This window comes from Bombina bombina, chromosome 3 (assembly GCF_027579735.1).
Source record: "Bombina bombina isolate aBomBom1 chromosome 3, aBomBom1.pri, whole genome shotgun sequence".
In the NCBI taxonomy this organism is placed as follows: Eukaryota; Metazoa; Chordata; class Amphibia; order Anura; family Bombinatoridae; genus Bombina; species Bombina bombina.
Window position 1 is genome coordinate 803419471 of NC_069501.1, and position 7209 is coordinate 803426679.

The 7209-nt window shown below is 37.3% G+C and overlaps 1 protein-coding gene across 1 annotated transcript in view; it reads right to left on the bottom strand.

The window, feature by feature from the left end:
* OCA2 (OCA2 melanosomal transmembrane protein) overlaps window positions 1–2865 on the bottom strand; it is a 739048-nt gene extending 736183 nt beyond the window's left edge. Inside the window, exon 1 of the mRNA XM_053707724.1 lies at window positions 2550–2865. The gene's annotated coding sequence lies outside the window, so the exon portion shown is untranslated. The remainder of the gene's footprint in view (window positions 1–2549) is intronic.
* Between the last annotated feature and the right edge of the window lie 4344 nt (window positions 2866–7209).

Below are 7209 nucleotides of genomic sequence, written 5' to 3' on the forward strand. Positions count from 1 at the left end.
ATATTTTTTTTATTTTTTTTTGGTGGGGGGGTGTCTATCTGCTAGAGGGACACAAGACTTTTATTTGAAAGAATGGTCTTTATTGTTTTAGTTGAGTGTTTCAGATATTCCAAAGTTACAGGATGAATAGTTCATAGCTGTATCATGCTGTGGGAGGCAAGTGGCAGAAGTCAAGTGTCAAGTGAATGAATTCTTAGCACTAAAAGGGACCAAGGCAACCAGCATCCCTGAGGGCTCATCCCTTTTAGGCACACTGAGAGACTTTTATAGTTCAAGGTAAAAACAGGCAACATTTAAGCAGAGGATAATCAGAGTGGAACTTGACTGAAGATTTAAGGGTGTAGGTAGAAAAATGGAACTGAACTGTAACACACCACTGAGTTGGGGACCTCACCCATATCTGAAGTATGCAGAGCCCACAATGAAGAATGCTGTAGCAGGATTGACATGATACACATCTGGTCTGAACAGTGAACCCATGGCTGGGTTGGAAAGTTCATCGACATGTGGGTATGAAGAACCCACAAAAGCACACAGGAGAAGGTTGGAACAAAATAGACAAGGTACAAGGCAAAACAGGGACACAGCTGCCTGGACAGAGAACCTACAAAAGTGAATGGAAGCTCACCAACATCTTGGCTGGCAAAACCCAAAGTGAAGAATGTTGAAACATAGTACACATAATATACAGCGAAACAGAAAGACTGCTGGGCAGGACAGTGAACGCATGACTGGGTTAGGAATCTCACTCACATTTGAGCTGGTCAGAGCCCACTCTTGAATTCATTAATAAGCTAAAATTTGTGCAGAGTGGAATAGGAACAAAACAAAGTGATGTACCAAAGGTCCAGAGGCAAAATAAAGTCAGAAGATAATCTGACATAAGGGTAGACAGCAAGGTCAAATCTAGATTAAATAATATTGTAGAACAGCCACTAGGTCAGATGCTAAATTACAGAGATAACTCAGAACACTGGGTGGAACTTCTTTTTCTAGTCAGTTGATTACTGAACTGACACCCCTGAATACACTGGTGTATAAAGAGAGACCTAGAAAACCCCCCAACAAAACAGCTTCCAGACAGAGAAGGCCCAGAAAGGCAAAAGCTCTAGTGACTCATAGTACAAGAAACGGGCTATGAGTCAGTATATCTAGCTTCAACTCCGTTCAGGGCAAATTTGTGGCAGTGTAGAATATAATAAACCTTAAAATAGCCTTTTGGTGAAGAGATGCTGAAACCAGTCATTCTAATTTTCATTGACTTTGATTGATTTTGGTATTTCTGTAAATGTAGTTAAAGTAATTACATGCAATCAAACATTGGAAGTCCCCCAGTCTACATGTACAGTTAATACAACATGTCTTATATAGCTCTGGGTTTCCTACATACCTGTTTGGTAAAACGACTTAATTTAAATTTTTATTGCAACATATTTATTATATAAAAAATACAATTTCACTAAATTTAATTTTCCTTATATAAACAGTGACAGGTATATGATGTTCTTCTATACATCTTCCTAAATATCAATATTCATATATTTTTTTTTATATAAAGCAACATAGGTTTGTATTTACTCCAGGCAAAATGTAGCAAACTTTGGAAACAAATTAAGGGACAATTACTGTTGTATCTTTTAGCCAAAAGTGAGAAACCTATGCCCTCTCCACACTGCATTTATCGTGTGGGTCCTGTCTGTAAACTAGCCGCGCTGGCTTCTGACAAATAATGTCTTCTAAACAGCTAATTGTATAGCCTATAAATAATATCTATAAAAAAGCAGACAACTAACTGCAGCTCAGGATGAATTTGGTGCACATCTCATACATAAAAGAAACTAGAAAAGAAAATATTAAACCTGAATAATACTGTCAAGCATAACTAAAAAACAAAATCTGTGGAATTATTTTTAATCTGAGAAAGAATTTAATTCATTCCACTTTTTTGTTTTAAGTAGTCTACTTTTACTATGATGAATAAATTGTTATAAAAGTTATACTCAAGAGCAAACTAAAGTTTGTCTACATTGCTATATATACAAAAAGAATGAAATAACACTTGATTGCACATTCTGATATATAAATAAAACCAGCATACCAGCATAGTTCAATAAATTTTATTTGAATACATAGTCAATAATACTAAGCTAAAAAAATATTTATATGACCATATATTCACATAAATATTTAAATGTCTGCAAAGACTAAACAAAATATTCTATTTTATAGTTGTATAACAGAATACAAAGTAATTTGCATATAAAGCTTAGAATAACAAGCCACTGTTCCCACAATAGATTTATTAAAGTACGTTTTAGGTTTGCCAAGAAAATAAACACCAGATAATTTCAGATGAAATTGTTCTTATAGTGTATAATAAATATCAATAAATTGCTCTATAATGCTGTACATAGAGTTTAGCATATCTATTGATATCTGTCATTTCATACATAGCTGGTTGGGCAGAGCTTAGACATAACTCCACTTCATTTGCAATTATAGTCAAGTATAACCAAAATTGTTATGTTAGTTAAAACAAAAGACCTTACTTTTTTTTCCTGTGCAGATTATAGATGGTCAGTAGATTGTGGGTGGTCAGTATTGGTCTTTTCCAGTGGTACAGGCGGCAAGTCGTTTGAAAGTTGCCAAAAACTGAAGAGAGAAAAAGAAACCAGTTGCTCTCTGCTTTGTATCCAGCAGGCTGGCTTTGTTTCCTGAATGAAGCTTTGATTTGGTAAAGTGAATAGGTCACTGAATAATTAGGATCAGCGCTGAACCACCGGCATCCCTGCAGCTAGGAAGAGTGACCATCACATTTTACTCTTATGTAAAGTTTAACACGAGACTGCAATGTGAGGTATGCTGCTGGCATGTGATCCCAAGTGAATGTGAAGATTCAAATTGTATTTAATTAACTAAAGGGAGATGCAAGACAGTTGATAGAGTAAAAAAGAACACCTTTAAATAAGCAAACAATGGGCAGGTTCTGAATTCCAGCATCCAGCTGTAATATTTACACGAATGAGCAAACACACTGATCATTAAAAAAAAAAAAAAAAAGTTTAGCTGTTTCTATATGCAAAGATAACGCAGAAACAGCTGGGTTTATTTTAGAAAACAAAATCTCACTACACATAAAAGTCAGGAAGGGGGCTCTCCCAGGTATTAGGATTAAATGGTGTGTTTGATAACAAATCTTGCCAAATACTTAAAAACCAGATAGTGCTGATATAGTTTGAAATCATTATGGGATGGATTATATTAAAGTTGAATAGTGTATTAGAGAAATGTCCTAAAAAACATACCCTTTAATAAAGAATACAGTAGAAAAATGCTGGTACATTTTTTTTATATATATTTGAATATATTTATGAAAATGCTGAACATTATGCTTAGAATACAATAAAGGGGCATCACAACTATGTTTTGCTTGTTGAATATGTATTGCCTTTTCTTTTTGGGCTATAGATGCTCATATCCTGAATAAAACTTTCATGTTCTCCACTAATAGATCAGTGGGAAATGGTATATTAAGCCAGTGAACTTGCTGCCCCTAATATACCTTTCAGTTTCATAATCAATTTAAAATTACATTGAACTCAAAAGATTGCAAAATAAACATTTTAAAATCATTTACCCCTGTCAATTTGGAAACATTTTGCAAGGTTTTGCAAATCAACAGTAGTTCTGTGATACACTCTTTAAAAAGTCTGGTTCAATCAATTTTCCTGGACTATTTCTGTGTCCAATTTGAGACAATTATACATGTTGTGTTCTGTGCTAAGCAGTCACTGTGTAGAATGTTGCAGGCTGAGTTTTCATTTCAGTTATAAATTCAGTTTTCATTTCTCCAAGAGGTATGCACTCCAGACTCTTTGGAGCAAGTAGAACACTTACACTTTATAGCAAAGGCAGAGGAAATGAACAGTTATACATTACAATGTTGTTTTATTTCCGTTTAACGTGTGAAAGCTTATGAGTGGTGCACTAACTGAAGCACAAGTAATAGTTTTTTTTCCGGCTTTTTGCTTAAGACTGAAGGGATGCAAAGGACTTTAACATATATATGCACACATAGAGTTGGCTAAATATGTGTATATGTTTATATATATATATATGTATATATATATATATATATATATATATATATATATATATATATATATATATATATATATATATATATATATATATATATATATATATATATATATATATATATATATATATATATATACAAATTGGTGGAAAGCGCACTCCCACTCGCTGGAAAGACAAATACCAAGGTGCAAAATTGCAAAATCTCACAGTGTACACAATCCAACAATTGCACTCTCTGGATTTAAACCACAGCAACTTTAATGTGTGACGTTTCGGAACATTCACCCCTTCCTCAGACAACCAAAAAGTGAACAAAACAGTGCTTATATATTCAAACAGGCTCCTCCCACTTCCTCTACAACTAATCACAAAGGTATCACAGTTGATACTAATTGCATACAGGTGATAATATACACAAAACCTCATGTGACTACAAATACTACAATGTAAAGATATGTGCCATATATCATTGGTGCATAACTTATTTAGTCATATTGTTAATATCAAACAAAAGTGCATATAGTGCATATCTTTAGTGGCAAAGTATTCTAAACTATCAAACACTAACTTTAAGACATGATTGCTATTACCTAGATCGCTACGCAAGATCAATCCTAAAATTCATAACCATATATACACAAGAACTCACTGTAAATATGAAGCATCCAATCCTTAGAGGCTTATCAATTAAACTTCATGCACTTCCATTAACAAACATTTACAGCGTAGCAATCATTAGTCTCCATGTCTTAAAGTTAGTGTTCGAAAGTTTAGAATACTTTGCCACTAGATATATGCACTGTATGCACTTTTGTTTGATATTAACTATATGAAATAAGTTATGCACCAATGATATATGACACATATCTTGACGTTGTTGTATTTGTATTCACATGATGCTTTGTGTATATTATCACATGTATGTAATTAGTATCAACTGTGATACCTTTGTGATTAGCTGTAGAGGAAGTGGGAGGAGCCTGTTTAAATATATAAGCACTGTTTTGTTCACTTTTTGATTGTCTGAGGAAGGGGTGAATGCTCCGAAACGTCACACATTAAACTTGTTGTGGTTTATATACGAGAGTGCAATTGTTGGATTGTGTATACTGTAAGATTTTGCACCCTGGTATTTCTCTTTCCAGCGAGTGGGAGTGCGCTTTCCACCAATTTGTATCTATTTTTTTGCAGCTCCCACTGCACCTTGGCATACCTCCTCTTCAGCTACACTTCACATGGTGATATTGTGGGATCAAGAACACTTGGTGTGATACCAATGGAGACACATATACCTATGGGTTATATACCTATGACCCAGACACAAGGCCCTGCTCTATCTGTACCACTGGATGTAGATGGTGCTGAAACACTTACCCTGACTGAGGTGGATGCAGCAAGGATTCTGTTTGAATATGAAGAGATTACACCTGACACTGAAACAACACAATCCATATAACTAGCCGTACTCAAACTGAGGAAGAGGGAAGTGGATCTACATCTCCATGGTGTATACCTGTCTGAGTTTTATAAGAAGAAAATGACCCCCAAAGACTTTCACATACACAATGTACCCACAATTGGGAGGAACATGTCAGGGTTTTTTCCCTGCTTTGTTTGCCATGTGCTGCTAGCAGCCATTTTACTCACCTATCTTGCTGACTCTGGTGCACAGTGTGTGATGCTGCTCATTTCCTACATGCCCTTTTATGGCCAGACTGGTGTACATCATCCGTGTGAGACAGGTTGCAGTCTCTGAATTGTGATGTCATCACTTATTTTTTAAAGGGCCTCTGTTCAGTATGCTTTGCCCTTGCGTTGTCTCAGACCTTTTTTGTGAGTTCCTGTGTTCGAGTTCCTGTGTATTACCTGGCTGTCTGATGTCCCTCCTGGTTCCTGATCCCTGGCTTGTTCCTGACTCTGCTGTTCTGCTTATTCCTGATTCCGGCTCGTCTGACTACTCGCTTTTGCTCCTGACTCAGCTCGTCTGACTATTCGCTTTGGCTCCTGACTCGGCTCGTCTGACTACCAGCTCTGGCTTTGACTCCTGGCTTGTTATTTGACTTGTGGACTTTTTATTATTTTTTGTTATTAATAAAGGTGTGATTATTTTTGCACTTCTCATCTCAGTCTGATTCCTGGCACCCTGACATTATGCAAGGGCCATGAATCCTGATTATGCTAATAATCCATCTTTATCTACCATCCTTTCCAGGATGGATGAACAGGATCACCGCTTGGATCAATTTGCACTAGCCCTGCAAACCCTGCTGACTTGCACTGCACATTTGGACCAAAGTGTCCAGCAAGTTATGGCTGCTCCTGTTTCCGCTGCTGCACCTAGTCCTACCAGGAGCATGTCCGGTTCTGCACCTCTACCTCAGCAATATGGAGGCAATCCTATTCAGTGCAGAGGGATTTTGAACCAGTTGGGCATTTACTTTGAGATGTTACCTCAGACATTTCCCTCTGACAGAGCTAAGGTGGGATTTCTCATCTTGTTACTCTCTGACACAGCTCTTGCCTGGGCTAATCCCTTGTGGGAGACTAATAAACCTGTGATTTCAAATTACCCTGAATTTGTAGCCTCCTTTCGAAGGGTATTTGATGTTCTGGCTCGCTCCTCCTCTGCTGCTAAACGACTCATGCCCATTTAGCAAGGTACAAGATCTGTTGTTCAGTATACCATTGAGTTCCGTATGCTTGCCACAGAGGTAGGTTTGAACAATGAAGCCCTTATTGCCGCCTTCTTTCATGGGCTCTCTGATGCGATTAAAGACAAAGTTGTTGCCAGAGATTTACCAGAGTATCTCAAGGCATTTGTGTCTTTTTTTTATCTTAATTGACATCAGACTCAGAGAGAGGCCCTCTTTCAAGGAGTGCTTGTGGAAGCCTCCTGTTCCGTTGTCTCCTACGTGTTTATTCCCACCTATGCCTCCCTCTCCTCCCATGCCTCCTGGTCCCGAGTCACCAGGTACTGCTGAGCCAATGCAGTTGGGATTCACGCGTCTCTCCATGGTGGAGAGGGCCTTTAGGAGGAGGGAGGGTCTCTGCCTCTATTGTGGGTTACAGGGCCACCTTTTGAAGTCTTGTCCTACATGGATGGAAAAC